Source organism: Canis lupus, chromosome 2, assembly GCF_003254725.2.
Source record: "Canis lupus dingo isolate Sandy chromosome 2, ASM325472v2, whole genome shotgun sequence".
In the NCBI taxonomy this organism is placed as follows: domain Eukaryota; kingdom Metazoa; phylum Chordata; class Mammalia; order Carnivora; family Canidae; genus Canis; species Canis lupus.
The window spans coordinates 66,261,396-66,277,630 of NC_064244.1; the positions used below are offsets into that span (position 1 = coordinate 66,261,396).

A 16,235-nucleotide genomic window follows, 5' to 3' on the forward strand; every position below is an offset into this window, starting at 1 on the left:
GTATTCATGTTGTTTTACTATCAATAAACTGTGAGACTAAGGATTTGATACAAAGATAAATTCAGTAAGAATATTCCTAGATTGAAGTAGTATGCAAATGGAAATTTATTCTGAAGTGTGAGTTCTATTCTCATAAAATTTTATTAATTTTAGGAAAGATGATATATTTATTTTGAAAATAAGTCTTGGAGTCCCACTATCCAGTATCTTGTACAGATGTCATTAAAAATAGAAAAAATAGTCTCCCTATTGCAGTGGTTTCCAAACTTTGCTTCTCTTAAAAATCTCAGTGTCCATTACTACTATCTCATAGGGCTTTTAAAGCATATTATAGGGGGATATGAGCAAAGAATTTAATAAACTAGTCACATATTCAATAGATATTTTATTTTTAATGTATATATTGCACTTTTATATGTATTTGGTTTTGATTAGAGCAATGGTTCTCATACATCAAGTTATCTAGAAAACTAATTAAGGGGCACCTGGATTGCTCAGTATGTTAAGCATCCAACTCTTGATTTTGGCTCAGGTCATGTTCTCAAGGTCCTGAAATTGAGCCCCACATTAGGCTCCACACACAGCATGGTGCCTGCTTAAGATTCTCCTTTTCCCCCTCCACTTGTGCACATGCTCACATTCTCTAAAAAATAAATAACTAAATAAAAAAATAAATCACAAATTGCTAAGCTCCACCACTGAAGTTTCAATTCAGTAGAACTGTTATAGAACCAGAGAATTCATATGTCTGACAGGTCCCCAGTGGGTGACCCAGTATCCAAGTACTACATTCCGAGAACTATTAATAAGAGATTTACAATTAAGAATATTCCCAAAGGGATCCCTGGGTGGCGCAGTGGTTTGGCGCCTGCCTTTGGCCCAGGGCGCGATCCTGGAGACCCAGGATCAAATCCCACGTCAGGCTCCCGGTGCATGGAGCCTGCTTCTCCCTCTGCCTGTGTCTCTGCCTCTCTCTCTCTCTCTCTCTCTGTGTGACTATCATAAATAAATAAAAATTTAAAAAAAAAAAAAAGAATATTCCCAAAGATTGATGTGTAAGTTTGTATTTTCTCTTTTTCTCTGGTAAGATGTTTATTTAGTAGGTATTAAGGGACCTAAATGATCTATAATAGGGATCCCTGGGTGGCGCAGCGGTTTAGCGCCTGCCTTTGGCCCAGGGCGTGATCCTGGAGACCCGGGATCGAATCCCACGTCGGGCTCCCGGTGCATGGAGCCTGCTTCTCCCTCTGCCTGTGTCTCTACCTCTCTCTCTCTCTGTGTGTGACTATCATAAATTAAAAAAAAAAAATGATCTATAATAACTCGTTCAGCTTCTTCATATCCCCACAATTGGGAGTTTTTATATCAAGTGTAATGACATTTAAGAAGACAACATAGGAAATAAATTTACATTGTTACTAACAATTATCATCATTCTTGTAGATACAAGAATGATGTTTAAGGCATTTTCCTAGAGAAAAACCATCCTAGATTACTTGTTTCTAATATGTAATCTCTATTGTGTAGAAATATGCAAGTGAATAATTAGCATGGCCCCTCTGAGGTTGAAATACCACTTAAATTTTTTTGTATGGTAAATGTAAAACTTTTAGGTAATTCAATGTGGCATTCTAATACACTGATAAATTTGAAAAACAAGTATTTTAGCTCAAAGTTACTCATCCTGTAACTATTTCAAGTAAACGTATAGAAAACATGAGACAGTTTTATGGTTAATGACTGAAAAACTTTGCTATTTTCTTTATAAGACTTGATTCATATGACAGAACCAATATTTTGTTTTCTTAAAGTTAAATCAGTAACAACATTCTGATTCTACTACCTTCCAAAATATAATCTCAAAGCTTTTCAATAAAAAATTATACTACAGAGTTTATTACATCTTGACTTTCCCTACCTCAAAGTAGAAAATCAATGGAGCAAATATACTGTAGTAAAATCAGAGAAAATAATTTTAAGTACTTATTAAAACTGGCCCCACATCTTCCTGGGTTTTCAGGAATTTCACTAGGTTCTCATGATGAAGAGCCAGAAATGACCCCTCAGGCCAAGAACATTCTCTGTAACAAAAGAGAATGTTCTTTTTCCTACTCTCTGAGGAAAAGTCTTTTTCCTACTCTTCAAGGAAAAAGACCTTATGAGGGAATGGCATTTACTTGACACCGGTCCCTCCAACCTTCCTGTATTACACTAAAAATCTCAGGTCTATAACATCCCATATCAAGTATATCATATCTGGCACCCAGTGAAAAATTACTTGGCAAGAAAATACAGTCTAAGTAGACAAAGCAAACATCAGAACCAGGCCCAGAAACGTGACAGATTTTGATGAGAATGGACATGGACAAGGAAAGACTCAGCCTAAAGGACATGTCAGTAGTAATTCCCCAAATTGAAATGCAAAGACGAAATAAGAATAGAGAAGAAAAACACAACAAAGCATCCCAGAACTGTAGGACAATTTCAGAGTGTGAAATATGTGTACAGTTGGAATATCAGAAGAACAGAACTGAAGAAATAATGAAATAATAATGGCCAGGAATTTCCAAGTTTAATGACACACCAAACCACAGATCCAGGAAGCTCAGAGAACACAATGCAGGATAAATATGAAATCTACACCTAGGCATATCATAATCAAACTGCAGAAATCCAAAAGACAAAGAGAAGATCTTGAAATAAGCCAGAGGGAAAAAATACTTTACCTTCCCTATAGCAGAATAAAGATAAGAATTACAGCCAACTTCTTTTCAGAAAGCAATACAAGCAAGAAGAGAGCAAAATATTTAAAGTGTTGAAATGTTGAAAGAAAAAACTACCAACCTAGAATTCTATATCCAGCAAAATTATCCTTTAAATATGAAGAAGAAATAAACACTTTATCAGACAAACAAAAACTGAGGGAATTCATAACCAGCAGCTGATCTCTCCCACAAGATATGTTAAAAAAAAATTCTTCAAGGAAAAGGAATATGATAGGTCATAAAGTCATATCTGCCTAAGAAAGGAATAATATCAGAGGAGCAATAAATGAAGATAAAATAAGACCTATTTTTCTCAGCTGATCTAAAAAATTAACTTTTTAAAGTAATAATAGTAACAATGTACTGGGTGGTTATAGCATATAGATAACCAATACCAATGACAGCAATACCATAAGAAATGGGTGGGAGGAATTGGGAATACTCTGTTGTTTATTCAAATTGGCCCTTTCCTGGAAATGGCAATCAGGAGCCCCTCCTTATCACTAACTTTGTGTGATAATCTTTCAGTGAAACAACAGTAGGCTATAAAATTTAAATATACTGTTTCTTTAAAGATGAGTGACAGGGCAGCCTGGGTGGCTCAGCGGTTTAGCGCTGCCTTCAGCCCAGGGCGTGATCCTGGAGACCCGGGATCAAATCCCACGTCAGGCTCCCTGCATGGAGCCTGCTTCTCCCTCTGCCTGTGCCTCTGCCTCTCTCTGTTTCTCATGAATAAATAAATAAAATCTTTAAAAAAATAAAAAATTAAAAAGATGAGTGACTTTGTAACACCCTCCCCCCAAAATTATGTTTGACTCATGAAGTTAATAAAAGGTAAGGAACAGTAAATCAGAAGGACATGCAGAAGGACAAATCTGTAAAATAAGTATGAGCAAGAAAAAAAGGGAAAAAGCAAGAGAATAGAAACTGCTAAGAGAGTAACTGAAAATTAACAAGTAAAAAGTTCAAGAGCTGACAATGATTTCTAACATGAGAGTTGTCTCAGAGTTGGGACTGTACATTTAGATAGTAAACTACACAATGATAGTTTGCTCTGTGAAGATTTATTTTATTATTATTCAAAAAATGCTTATTGAACACCTAAGTAAAAGTATAATCCTAGGTACGTTAAGAAGTATGAAATAGGAGTGCCTGGCTGGCTCAGTACATAAAGCATGTGACTCTTGATCTCAGGATTCTAAGTTCAAGCCCCATGTGGGGTGTAGAGATTACTTTAAAGAAATAAAATCTTTAAAAAAAATAACATATTCATTATCCTCAAAAAATCTACAGTTTATTTAGAGAGATAACAAGAAAAAAAACATGATTTTTTTTAGTTTTTATCTAAATTGCAGTTAACCTACAGTGTAATATTAGTTTCAGGTGTACAATTTAGTGGTTCAGCAGTTACATACAGAGCACTCAGTACTCATCACAAGTGCCCTACTTAATCCCCATCACCCATTCTACCTATCCCCCCCATCCACCTTCCCTCTGCTAACCCATCAATTTGTTCTCTATAGTCAAGAGTCATTTTCCTGGTTTTCCTCTCTTTGTTTACCCTATGATCATTCATTCGGTTTCTTAAATTCCACATATGAATTAAATCATATGGTGTTTGCCTTTCTCTGACATATTTTGCTTAGCATAATATTCTCTTAGCTCCATCCCTGTCATTGCAAATTGCAAGAGATTTCATCCTTTTTTAATGACTGAGTAACATACCACATCTTCTTTATCCACTCATCAGTCAATGGACATTGGGGTCTTTCTGTAATTTGGCTATTGTTGATTATGCTGCTCTAACATAACAAGCCACCAATGAAGGATTTATCAGAAAACTAATACCTTTCTGGAAGGTGATGACTTCTTCTATGAGATTTAGGTATCTAGAGTAAAGTCCTAAGAAAGACTAGGATTCATATCGTTACTTATGACTTACTAGAAATTTGATGCCCTTGGCCTTATTTGTCTGGATAATTGAGCAGGACAGTTTGCCAGGTGCTATAAATGTGTAAAAATATTAAGATGCAGTTGCTGCCATGAGGAACTTTATATGAAATATAAAGTTAAATATATATATTTTAAATATCTTCATAAATAATAATTACAAAGCAATAAGTAAGTGTCAAATGAGTGGCAACAGTAAATGCTATAACACTTGAAAGAAAGGAGACTGTTGTGGAGTGATTGACAGGTAACACTTTGTGAAGGAAGTCTTCATTTGAAGAACTGGTACAGTATGTATCAGAAAAAAATGAACAAGAAAAAAGGTATAGGCCGCATTATCAAAATCAAACTATGAGAGGGACGCTTGGGTAGCTCAGTGGTTGAGCATCTGCCTTTGGCTCAGGGCATGATCCTGGGGTCCTGGGATCAAGTGCCACATCAGGCGCCCTGCAGGGAGCCTGCTTCTCGCTCTGCCTGTATCTCTGTGTCTCTCCTGAATAAATAAAATCTTTTTTAAAAAAAATCAAAATATGAGAAATGTGACTTTATTAGGAGCAACACAAAAAGGAAATAATTTGACAATCAATAAAGTCTTGTTCTGGTTTTTGAAATCTATATACACACAAAAGTTGGAATACCTATGAATATTTTCTTTTTACTTTCTTAAGTACATTGAGGAATATCTCTAGTATTCTGGATAAATGTTCCAGTTGATTTCATTTAGTTGCTCTAGTATCTTTGCATAACTTGGTAAGTGGCCTGGAATTTAGAACAGTTACTGTTCTTTACACAAAATATTTGTTAGCTCTAAGTTTAATTTAGAGAGTTTACTAACCATTATGATACATGTTACTTAATTATGCACAGTCACAATAAGTAATAATTGGGAATATCAGTTCTACTTAATTTATTTCAAGATTTTATGTTGTTTTTTAATCAATAAACAATCTTAAAATAGGCCTGGTTGCCCAGTTCTTGAAATGAATTTTAAAATAAAATGAATGAAAAATCTCCTTTTACCAAGTTCAGTCTTTAGGACTTTGTTTCCAGTTCAACAGGTAAAGAGCTTGGCTTAGAATTCATACTCCTATCCTCACCCCCCAAAAAGGTGGACAACTCCTCTTAGACCCATTAGAGAATTGAGTACACAAGGCAAACCACTACCCCCAAAACTGAAAAAGAGGCAAATACATAGAATCACAGTGTAACAGAGCAGAAATCACAGTGGGGCCAGCAAGAACACTTAAAGGGTAACTGACTAATTGCTGGAGACTGAGTTTGAGACTAGTTTAAGAGATTTAAAACCTCCTGGAGGCCCAGACTTAGGGGACCCTGCAGTTTTATGAGTTTCACATGTAGGAGCCACATTAGGTTCTCAGAGTCGAGATCTGAAAAAAATCCTGTTGTGCTTCTGTTGGAGGAAGGGAAAACTGAACATTTTAAAAGACTCCCAGAGCTACTGTTCACTTTAACAAAGGCCTGATCTCAAGGGAAATTATTTTACAACAGCCTAACCAACTTCGGTTTTAGAGCTTAACTGATTTGAGGGAAGTGAAATATCCAACTCTAGTCCCCTCTAGTCTTCCTGTCTCACCATCAGGAATGGATGAGGATTGAGGAGAAAGGACCTGAGAAGCACATGTAAAGGTCACAGCCCAGGGTCATAGACTCACTAAAAAATGACACCTAATTGTAGAACTATAGAATACTTACCCTTCTACCAACAACTTAACACTATATTAATCAGTCTCCTGCATAACAGGAGATTACAGGTGAGCAAGGACTAAGCCCTTTTAAAAAGGAATCTCTAAGGAGATAACAAAAGAGACAAAAACAAGGACACTAGAGGAAATTTTAGCCTCTGACACTCACAGCTACAGCAATCAATAAATGCAGCCTAATTCCCAGTCAGGTAAACCTAAAGCCTCATACCATACCAGCTTTCAACAAAAAATTACAAGGCATGCAAAAAGGCAATATGAATAGACAAAGCAAGCATCAGAATCCGTTATGACAGAGAATTTGAAATTGTAAGACTGGGAATTTAAAATAACTATGATTAATATTCTGAGGGCTCAAACAGAAAAAAGGAAATGCTAGAAACCAAAAGCACCATAATAGGAATGAAGAATGCCTTTGATGGGCTCATCAACAGCTTGGACATGGCTAAGGAAAGAATCAGTAAGTTTGAAGATGTCAATAGAAACTTCCCAAACTGGGAAGTGGTTTGGCGCCTGCCTTTGGCCCAGGGCGTGATCCTGGAGTCCCAGGATCGAGTCCCGCATCGGGCTCCCTGCATGGAGCCTGCTTCTCCCTCCTCCTGTGTCTCTGTCTCTCTCTCTGTCTCTCTCTCTCTCTAGATATATATATATATATATATATATATATATATATATATAATCATGAATAAATAAATAAATCTTTAAAAAGAAACTTCCCAAACTAAAAATCAAAGAGAAAAAGAAAAAATAGAGTTTAGCTTAATGACCATTGAGGTGTAATCTGCTACACCAATGGCCCCCAATAACTCATAATATATCCCTTCCCCTATTGACTGTGCTTAACCAAGGGGACATCAGCAAACATGACACAACTAGAACCTTGAGATCTTATACTTGATGCTTGCCCTCTTGGGATGCTGTCCTGAGACTGCATGTAAAGAAACCCAGTCCAGTCTCCTTGAGAATGAAAGTCTAAAAGAAGAGAGGCCTATTCAGCCATCCCAGCTGACCTTCCAGCTGAATTGCAGCCACAAGAGTGAGCCCAGTTAAAACCAGCAGAAACTGCCCAGCCAACCTACACAGTCATGAGAAAATGGTTATAGCTATAAGCCACTAAACTTCGGGTTGGTTCGTTACAGAACAATAAATAATTGCAAAAAGAAGTGTATTCTGCTTTCCTAAAGAGCCATATGTGAACATTTATAGAGATGGATCTGTCAACTTTAATAAAAAGGTGTGTTTGGGAAGTGCAGAGTTTAGTCGACAGGAAAGGGAAAGAAATATACAGAAGCAGAAGGTGAAAACTTAGAAGAGTTTAAGAGAATATGTTTCTTGACAGTCACAATTTTAATCATGTTCTCCAGGAAGAAGGTGCATGTGAAAAGAAATGACTTTGGTAAAGGAAAAAATGTAAGGTATTTTTGTGTGTATGTGTATCAGAGCCAATTAATGTCTCTAAGTCTCTCCAGTTGACTAACATATAATAGCTACCTAGTCTAATGAACATTTTTAAATCACATGTTTTAGTGAAAAACCTTACTTGCAATGTGGGACTAAAAACAACTTCTCACCTTTGGTTTATTAAGAAGCTATGTATCTTTTATCTCTATTTTAGAACTAAGCAGTCTTACTCCCGTGTGCTTTTTGTCGCTATAAAAAAAGCACAGTTTTGACTGAAATGCCATCGCTAAATGGTTTGCCTCTCAGAGGTCTCCAACATGAAAAATAAAGTGCACTAAAGCATAAGCCATGCTTTCCCATTTAGCTCATTTATATCACAGTGTCCACTTTGGAAACCAGAGTTTATCTTGCTAATCCAGAGAATGACAGCTGAAACATAATTATACACAACCTCAGAAAAGTTTACCTCCCTAATGCAACTTTGTAAAGGAGCATTGACCATTAAATTAGACAGACATTCACAGTCAGTAATGAATGCCCAGTACAATTTGGCTTTATGAAAGTTGTGGATTTATTTTATTGTTTCCCTTCGCGTTATTTTTTACATGCATTGGCAGTGGTTTTTATCATGCCTTCATTAGATGCTTTGACCATTAAGCTGTAGAAAAACAATTATCAAGGGCACCTGGGTGGCTCAGTCGGTTAAGCATCTGTTGATTTCAGCTTAGGTCATGCATGATCTCATGGTCGTGAGATTGAGCTCCCTTTTGGGCTCCATGTTCACAATGGAGTCTGCATGAGATTCTCTCCCTCCTCCCTCTGCCCCTCCCACCACATGTGTTCTCTTGCTCTCTCACTCTCTCTCTCAAAATAAATAAAATCTTTGATAAAGAAAAACCAGTTATCAAAATCAAACTACTCAGTTCCAAAAACAGTTAAATATAGAGTTACCATTTGAACTATTAGTTCCACTCCTAGGGATAATATTCCCAAGAGAATTGAAAATATGTCACACAAAAACTTATATATAGCAGCATTATTCATCATAGCTAAAAAGTATAAATGAACTAACTGCCCATGTTTATCCATAAATGGATAAACAAAATGTGGCATATCAATATAGTGGAACATTATCCAGCCATAAAAGCATAAAACATACTATAACATGGATGAACCTTGTAAAACATTCTAAGTGAAAGAAGTCAATCACAAAACACTGCATATTATACAATTCCACTTATATAAAATGTCTAGAGTAGGCAAATATTAGAGATAGAAAGGGACTGAGGGTTACCAGAGACTGGCAGAAGGAAGAAATAGGAAATGACTGCTAATAGTTACAGGTTCCTTTGTTGGCTTGGTGAAAATGTTCTAGAATTAGAGGTGACAGTTACACAACCTTATGATTATACTGAGAACCACCAAATGCTATACCTTCAAATGGTAGACATGGTGGCATGTGAATTATATCAACAAAAATGAAATTTAAAACTATGTTCCAAATTTATAAATGGGAAGCAGGGTGACAGATGAAGTTGAACCAGAGTTCCAAGCTTCCTGATTTATTACAAAAGAGAAAGAAAAATTTCCATGAAAAATTGGTGTTAACACTATTTTTCAAGAATATGAAGTTGAAATTCAACCTAAAAAAAATATGAAGAATGATTATATAATAATCAAACTAACTAACATTTGTCTAATGCTTTGCAGTTTTCAAAGCACTTCTATAGGGCAGCCCCGGTGGCTCAGCTTTTTAGCGCCGCCTTCAGCCCCGGGCCAGATTCCAGAGTCCCAGGATCAAGGTCCACATCAGGCTCCCTGCAGCCTGCTTCTCCCTCTGGCTGTGACTCTGCCTCTCTCTCTTTCTCTCTCTCTCATGAATAAATAAATAAAATCTTTAAAAAAAAAAAAAAAAGCACTTCTATATACCATTGAAAATTAAATACCAGTGTGGGATTGCCTCACAAAATCCATGCAATAACTAGTATTGTAGTTCTATTTTTAAGGATGAGGAAACTTTCATGTTCTATTTTTCTGTTATTTCTTTAAGCATTTCCAAGTCAGTTTGTCTCTTTTTCATCTCTGTGTAAAAGGCATATATAATACACATTAAATATATGTTTAAGTGAATAAATAGACAAATTAAGGCTTAGGGAAGACAAGGGACTTTCTAAAAATCAAACAAAGCAGTGTTAAAATACCGTCTTTGGTGTTCGTATCCTGTGTGCTTTCCATAATACCACATCAAAAGTCTCCTGTGTTAGGAAATACATTTGTTCAAGTTCCAGTCTAAGTTGATGTCAAGTTATTATTAAAATGGATGTCTTCAACGGTAATTATTGATATGGCATAAAACAGTTGTCTTCCACAGTAATTATTGATATGGCATATTATATATAAGACCTCAGGAAAAACTAAAGTTAAACAATTACACAAATTAGACTTTGTTACTTACTACCAATCTTGTGGTTAATACATCAAATATTTACCAAGTGCCCATTAGGTATCAGCCACTGTGCTATACCCTAGAAATAGGTCATAAAAAGGAATATATCACTGGACTGGAAGCACCTAAGCCCTCCTTTCATGGAGCTATTTTCAATCTAATTGTAGGAGGTTCTCCCACATATTTTATCACTTTATCCTTGTCAGTTATCTACAAGCAAAGTTCAGATATGACTCAAAATACTGTAAAGGAATGACAGTCAAATCTGAGTGGATTCCTTCACTCTCCACTATAAGTCACTCATCAACTACCAGGAAAAGAGGCCAACAATTGTTTTAAGAAATTTTCCATAAATAGCTATACTTCTAAATTCTGAAACCCAGGAATTTAGCATTTGAGCATGTAACCTCACAAATTCTTCATATACTGTTCTCTTACGATAATGCAGGATCTCTCTTCTGGATCCACATTCTAGAGCTACTAGTAACATCACATACTCTTAAAAGGTTATTAACAACTTTCTCTGCTTGGATTTATGCCTTCCTATGAAGATGGGCTATTTCTTGCTCTTGACCTGATTACTAAGGACTATTAAAAAACAAGAGTATTCATACAGTGACATTAAATTAACACGTCTTACATTTGTAATTTGATCATAGATTGATTAAGATGCTCCTCCAGTCAACAGTGCCTGATATATATAGCAGGTGCTTCACATCTGTAGAACAAACAAACTTATTAATCGCATATTTAGTGATTATTGAGAATCCACTTACACTGGAAACTAGATTTTCCCAAAGTCCAAGTAAAATAATGTGCTTTACTCATATAAGCCAGTAGATTTTGCCATCAAGAAAAGAACAACTCCTTCATTTCATTAAAATCAAGTGAAATTTAAAACAAAATAAGAGGAAGCTCCAATTTAGTAAATTTTTTGAATAGGCTAAGCTGTATCCAAATTTTATTTTATTTTAATTTTAGTTATTTATTCTTGAGAGACACAGAGAGAGAGGCAGAGATGCAGGCAGAGGGAGAAGCAGGCTTCATGCAGGGAGCCCGACGTGGGACTCAATCCCAGGTCTCCAGGAGCACACCCCAGGCCGAAGGCGGCGCTAAACTGCTGGGCCACAGGGGCTGCCCTGTATCCAAATTTTAAAATGAAGTATCAATACTTTTATTATTCTCAGTCAAAATTCTTTCCAAAATTTCTTCTCACCTTCCAAATCTATTATGTCTTCTTCTTTTACCACATTGAATTCTGGTGTCAGATTACAATATGGTATAAAGAAATACAGGTGAATGTAGCCTGTTGACAAGTAACCTTTTTGTAACTAACTGTATTCTATATTTAGGAATTAGCTGTCTTTCTTCCCCACCCCCGGTAGCTGGCTAAACCCTTCACCAACAAATTTAAATGTTAAAAATCATCACTGTTTTGACTCTTAATTATAGAGGACATATCCATAGGGCAGTGGGTAGGGAGATTAGTCAAATAGGTGATGAGGGGATCCCTGGGTGGCGCAGCGGTTTGGCGCCTGCCTTTGGCCCAGGGCGTGATCCTGGAGACCCAGGATCGAATCCCATGTCGGGCTCCCGGTGCATGGGGCCTGCTTCTCCCTCTGCCTGTGTCTCTGCCTCTCTCTCTCTCTGTGACTATCATAAATAAATAAAAAAATAAAAAAAAAGACTAATTAAAAAAAAAAATAGGTGATGACGACTAAAAGTACAGTTATCATGATGCACAGGATGTTATATGGAAGTGCTGGATCATTATATTATAAACCTGAAACTAAAATAATTATACTGGAACTTTTAAAAAAAGAATAAAAGATTCAAAGAAGTAATTAAAAAATCATCAGTGTGTTAATCCATTTTATCACTTGCTGTCTTTGGCTATTATTCTTAGTTGATAATTTCTTTAAAAAGTGGTTATATATTACCAGAAATCATCCTACTAAAATAGCTTTGATATTCTATATTATCCAGAATATTCAGGACATTGGGGTCTTAGATCAAATATTTTGATAAGAAGCCACCAATGCCACCTTAGATTTTTTTTATTGATTTCCACATAATTAAAATAGGTATATGAAGCATCTGTCATACTCATTTTCTATAAACTTTGCATGTAAGCTGTTTGAAACTTGGAACGCTTTTTAAAAATCATTTTAAAATATGAGAGAAAGGATTATATTATCAGAATACACCAGAAAATCCAGTTTAACTGCTAGATTTTCTGGCTAGGAAATCTGATTTGGTAAATATTTACAATGAAACTTATTAGATGAAATACCACAAATTATTTTACCTCAGGTTGGCATTTAGGTACAAGGGACATGATAATTGTTACAGCTACAAAGATTTTATTAGCTGTATCAAAAACCTGCTCTGTAAGCAATTAAAATACACGAGTAGTGGGATGCCTGGGTGGCTTAGCAGTTGAGTGTCTGCCTTTGGCTCAAGGCATGATCCCAGAGTGCCAGATCAAGTCCCACATCAGGCTTCCTGCATGGAGCCTGCTTCTCCCTCTGCCTGTGCCTCTGCCTCTGTGTGTGTGTGTCTCTCATGAATAAGTAAATAAAATATTTTTTTAAAAAAAATCCCCCTATGGGCAGTGAAAATAGTCCCAAAATTTTCACCCTGCTCTTTTAACTATCTTGAATGAGCCAGAGAACCTGACCCTATTCTAGTGTAGATCAAAGACTAGTCCATATCCAGAGTACACAGTCTTTTTCATAATCAAATCCTGTGTGGATATAATTGGATTAAACTCTTCCTCAGCAAGTTGGTGCCTGTTGTAGAAGATCAACAACGTATACCAGTCTCATCTCCCAGAACTGCTTAAATAGCCTAGGCTTTAGGTATAGAAGAGGATATCACAAAGCCCAGGAGCCACAGCCTGGATTTACAAAAATTAAGAAAAGCCATGTTAACTGGAATGGCTGCATATAAAATGTTATTCCCAGATCATATCCTCGGACACCACAAATACTATACAGATCCAAACAGTAGAAGATAAAATGCCATTGAATGGGGTTATTCAATGTCATTAGAAGTCCTTTTTATAGAACGGTAAGACAAACATCACACTTCTTTTTCAATTCAGAGTAAGATCACAGGTGATGATGAAGGGTGTCGGATTTGGAATTAGGCTGCCAAATTAAAGCCCCAGCTCCAATATTTATTAGCTGTAGGTTTTTTGTCAAATTGCTTAACCTCTTACTTTCCGCATAATCAAGTGGAGATAGTAATAGTACCTAGACACATGTAATTATTATTAACAACTGAACTAAGACACAAGAAGCACTTGCCGTAGTTTTTGGCACATCATACACAATTAATAGCTGTTAATTCATATTGCTTACAGAGAGTATTTTCTTTAATTTTTATACTTTGTCCTCTCTTGCTGTTCTTCATCTCCACTTTAATTGATGTCAATGTACTCTTGTTTCAGAGTTGTCCATTTTGGAATAATGAATACTTCTCAGAACAGTCTTCTCTCCCAAGAAGAGGCATGTTTTTCTCTAAAGTTGCATAAAATATTGGTTGTTTGAATGTGTTCTTTTATCTCATTTTTATAGAGATGCTATTTTTCCTCAAGCCAGGGCAGTGCCAGAGGACTTACAGACATTATTGTTAGATGCAAATTCCCGGTCGCTTAAACCCTTGCAGGGAGATAAATTTCAATGTCCTTTTGACTCAAAATAACACACACGCACACACATATCCACGTACCAAGGAAGATAAAATTTCAGTGTTTTCCCTTTAATTAGTGATTTTTCCTTTCCACTCTTCCTCCTCTTACATCAGCATATATACATTATTTAAGTTTTATTTTTGACAAATAGATATCAGAGCTACAGTTATGATAAAATTCATATCCAGTATTCTTTTTTTTTAATTTTTATTTATTTATGATAGTCACAGAGAGAGAGAGAGGCAGAGACATAGGCAGAAGGAGAAGCAGGCTCCATGCACCAGGAGCCCGATGTGGGATTCGATCCCAGGTCTCCAGGATCACGCCCTGGGCCAAAGGCAGGCGCTAAACCGCTGCGCCACCCAGGGATCCCCATATCCAATATTCTTAATAAAGTTGACTTCCATATCTTACCTCAAAATAGAGGGCACGGGAATTATTTAAGTGGGATTTATCTCCTGTCCTGCCTTCTTAATTAACTTAGACTTTTAAATTACAGCATAACCTATTTTACAATGGCTTTAAGTAGTTAGAATTATATATCAGTGTAACATTCTCCTGGAGAATAAGAATGAATCAACTTTTAAAAATGTTATTTTTTTAATTACATAAATGTGTATTTGAACTATATTGGAAAATCAGATTATGATAGTCATAAAAGAACATACAGGCATTTGAATCTGGTAATTGGGGTATCACAAATGCCTTTTATGTATTTATCTTTAGGTAGACTATCTTTCTATATTGTAGGTAGACTATCTTTCTATATTGCCATCTATGTAGTATAAATTGCTACAGTATTTTTAAGTTGGTAATATGTTACAAGACTCAGGTTTGATTCATTTGGAGGGTAAAATTTCTTTATTCATGCATTTGTTTAGCAAATATGTACTGAGTGCCTAATATATGCCAGGCCTGTTCTAGGCTCTTATAATATAGAAGTAAATAAAACTAACCTAAATCTTAGCCCTCATAGAGATAACGTTCTAGTAGGGGGGAAAGAGGCAATAAACATAATTATTTAATATTATTTTGTTGTCAGCAAGTGCTAAGAACTGTGGGGCAGGTGGATAGTCATCAATTTTCTGTAGAGTGTTCAAAGCAGGTCTTCCTGAGAAAGTGTCATTTGAATAAAGATTTGAAGGAAGTAAGAGAATTGGACACATGGTTATCTTTTGAAGAATATTCTTGGCAAAGGAGAAAGCCACTGCCAAGGCTGGAAGGTATCAGAATTTGTGTAATTTTCAAGAAAGAGTGAAGAGCCAGTGTCTTAGAGAAGACAAAAGGGAAATTAAGGAGTTAAAAATGAAACTGAGTTAAATGAGGGTTGAGGAATATAAACTAAGTAGGACAAATTTTTATTCCTAGTGAAGCAACAGACAATAGGAAGAACAACAGTTGAAGCAGGGAAACCCATTAAAATAATTCAGCTAGAGATAATGGTGGCTTGGATCAAGATGATAGCAGTGAAGGTAGAAATGTGTTTGGATTGTGGACATATCTTTCATCTCTTGGCAGACTGTGTATAGGGCATGAGGAGGGGAAAGTACTATAACTACAAGGTTACTGGCCCAAGCAAGTAGAAAGATTGAGTTGCATAACTGAGATGAGTTCTATTTCTGTGTATATAACCCAAAAGAATTGAAAGCAGAGTCTCAAAGTGATATCTGTACATCCATGTTCATAGCAACATTACTCATAAAAACCAAAAGGTGGAATCAGCCCCAATGTCTATAAATGAATGAATGGCTAAACAAATCAAAGTATATACATACTTTGAATATTATTCAGCCATTAAAGGAGTGAAGTACTTACGATAACTGCAATAATTTATATAGACCTTGAAAATGTTATACTAAGTGAAAGAATCCAGACACAAGTGGCCACATGTTTGTATGATTCCTTTTACATGTAGAATAAAGGTAGAATAGATAAATTCATAGAAACTAAGAGCAAGTTAGAGGTTACCGGGGAGAAGGGAAGGGGGAATAATTACTTAATGGGTATATTTATGGGGTGATGAAATATTTGGAAACTAGAGAGAGCTAGTGGTTGCACAACATTCTGAATACACTTAAAGGCCACCTAATTTTTATACTTTAAAATAGTTAACTGTACATTATGTGAATTTCACACCTAAAAAAAATAAGGAAATGGAATGTAATAGGTGCTTTCATTGAAAACTAGTAGAAATGTAAAGTAGTACAACCTCTTTTTAGAAATCAGGTTTTCTTTTCTATATCATTATCCAGGTG

At 35.9% G+C, this 16,235-nt stretch overlaps 1 protein-coding gene and 1 long non-coding RNA gene across 24 annotated transcripts in view; one reads left to right on the forward strand and one right to left on the reverse strand.

The window, feature by feature from the left end:
- The window catches only part of ITFG1 (integrin alpha FG-GAP repeat containing 1), a 291,396-nt gene that overhangs the window by 259,457 nt on the left and 15,704 nt on the right, over positions 1-16,235 (forward strand). The gene's annotated exons all lie outside the window — the stretch shown is intronic.
- The window catches only part of LOC112660561 (uncharacterized), a 90,987-nt gene that overhangs the window by 23,066 nt on the left and 51,686 nt on the right, over positions 1-16,235 (reverse strand). For 12 of the 21 annotated variants that reach the window (XR_007404340.1, XR_007404341.1, XR_003137063.3 and 9 more), the window contains 2 exons: positions 13,649-13,807; positions 10,924-11,001 (listed from right to left, as the gene is read on the reverse strand). This is a non-coding gene — a long non-coding RNA (uncharacterized LOC112660561). Of the gene's footprint in view, positions 1-10,038; positions 10,093-10,292; positions 10,363-10,923; positions 11,002-13,648; positions 13,808-16,235 lie in introns of all 21 variants that reach the window. The other 9 variants (XR_003137057.3, XR_003137054.3, XR_003137052.3 and 6 more) reach the window with 4 other exon arrangements.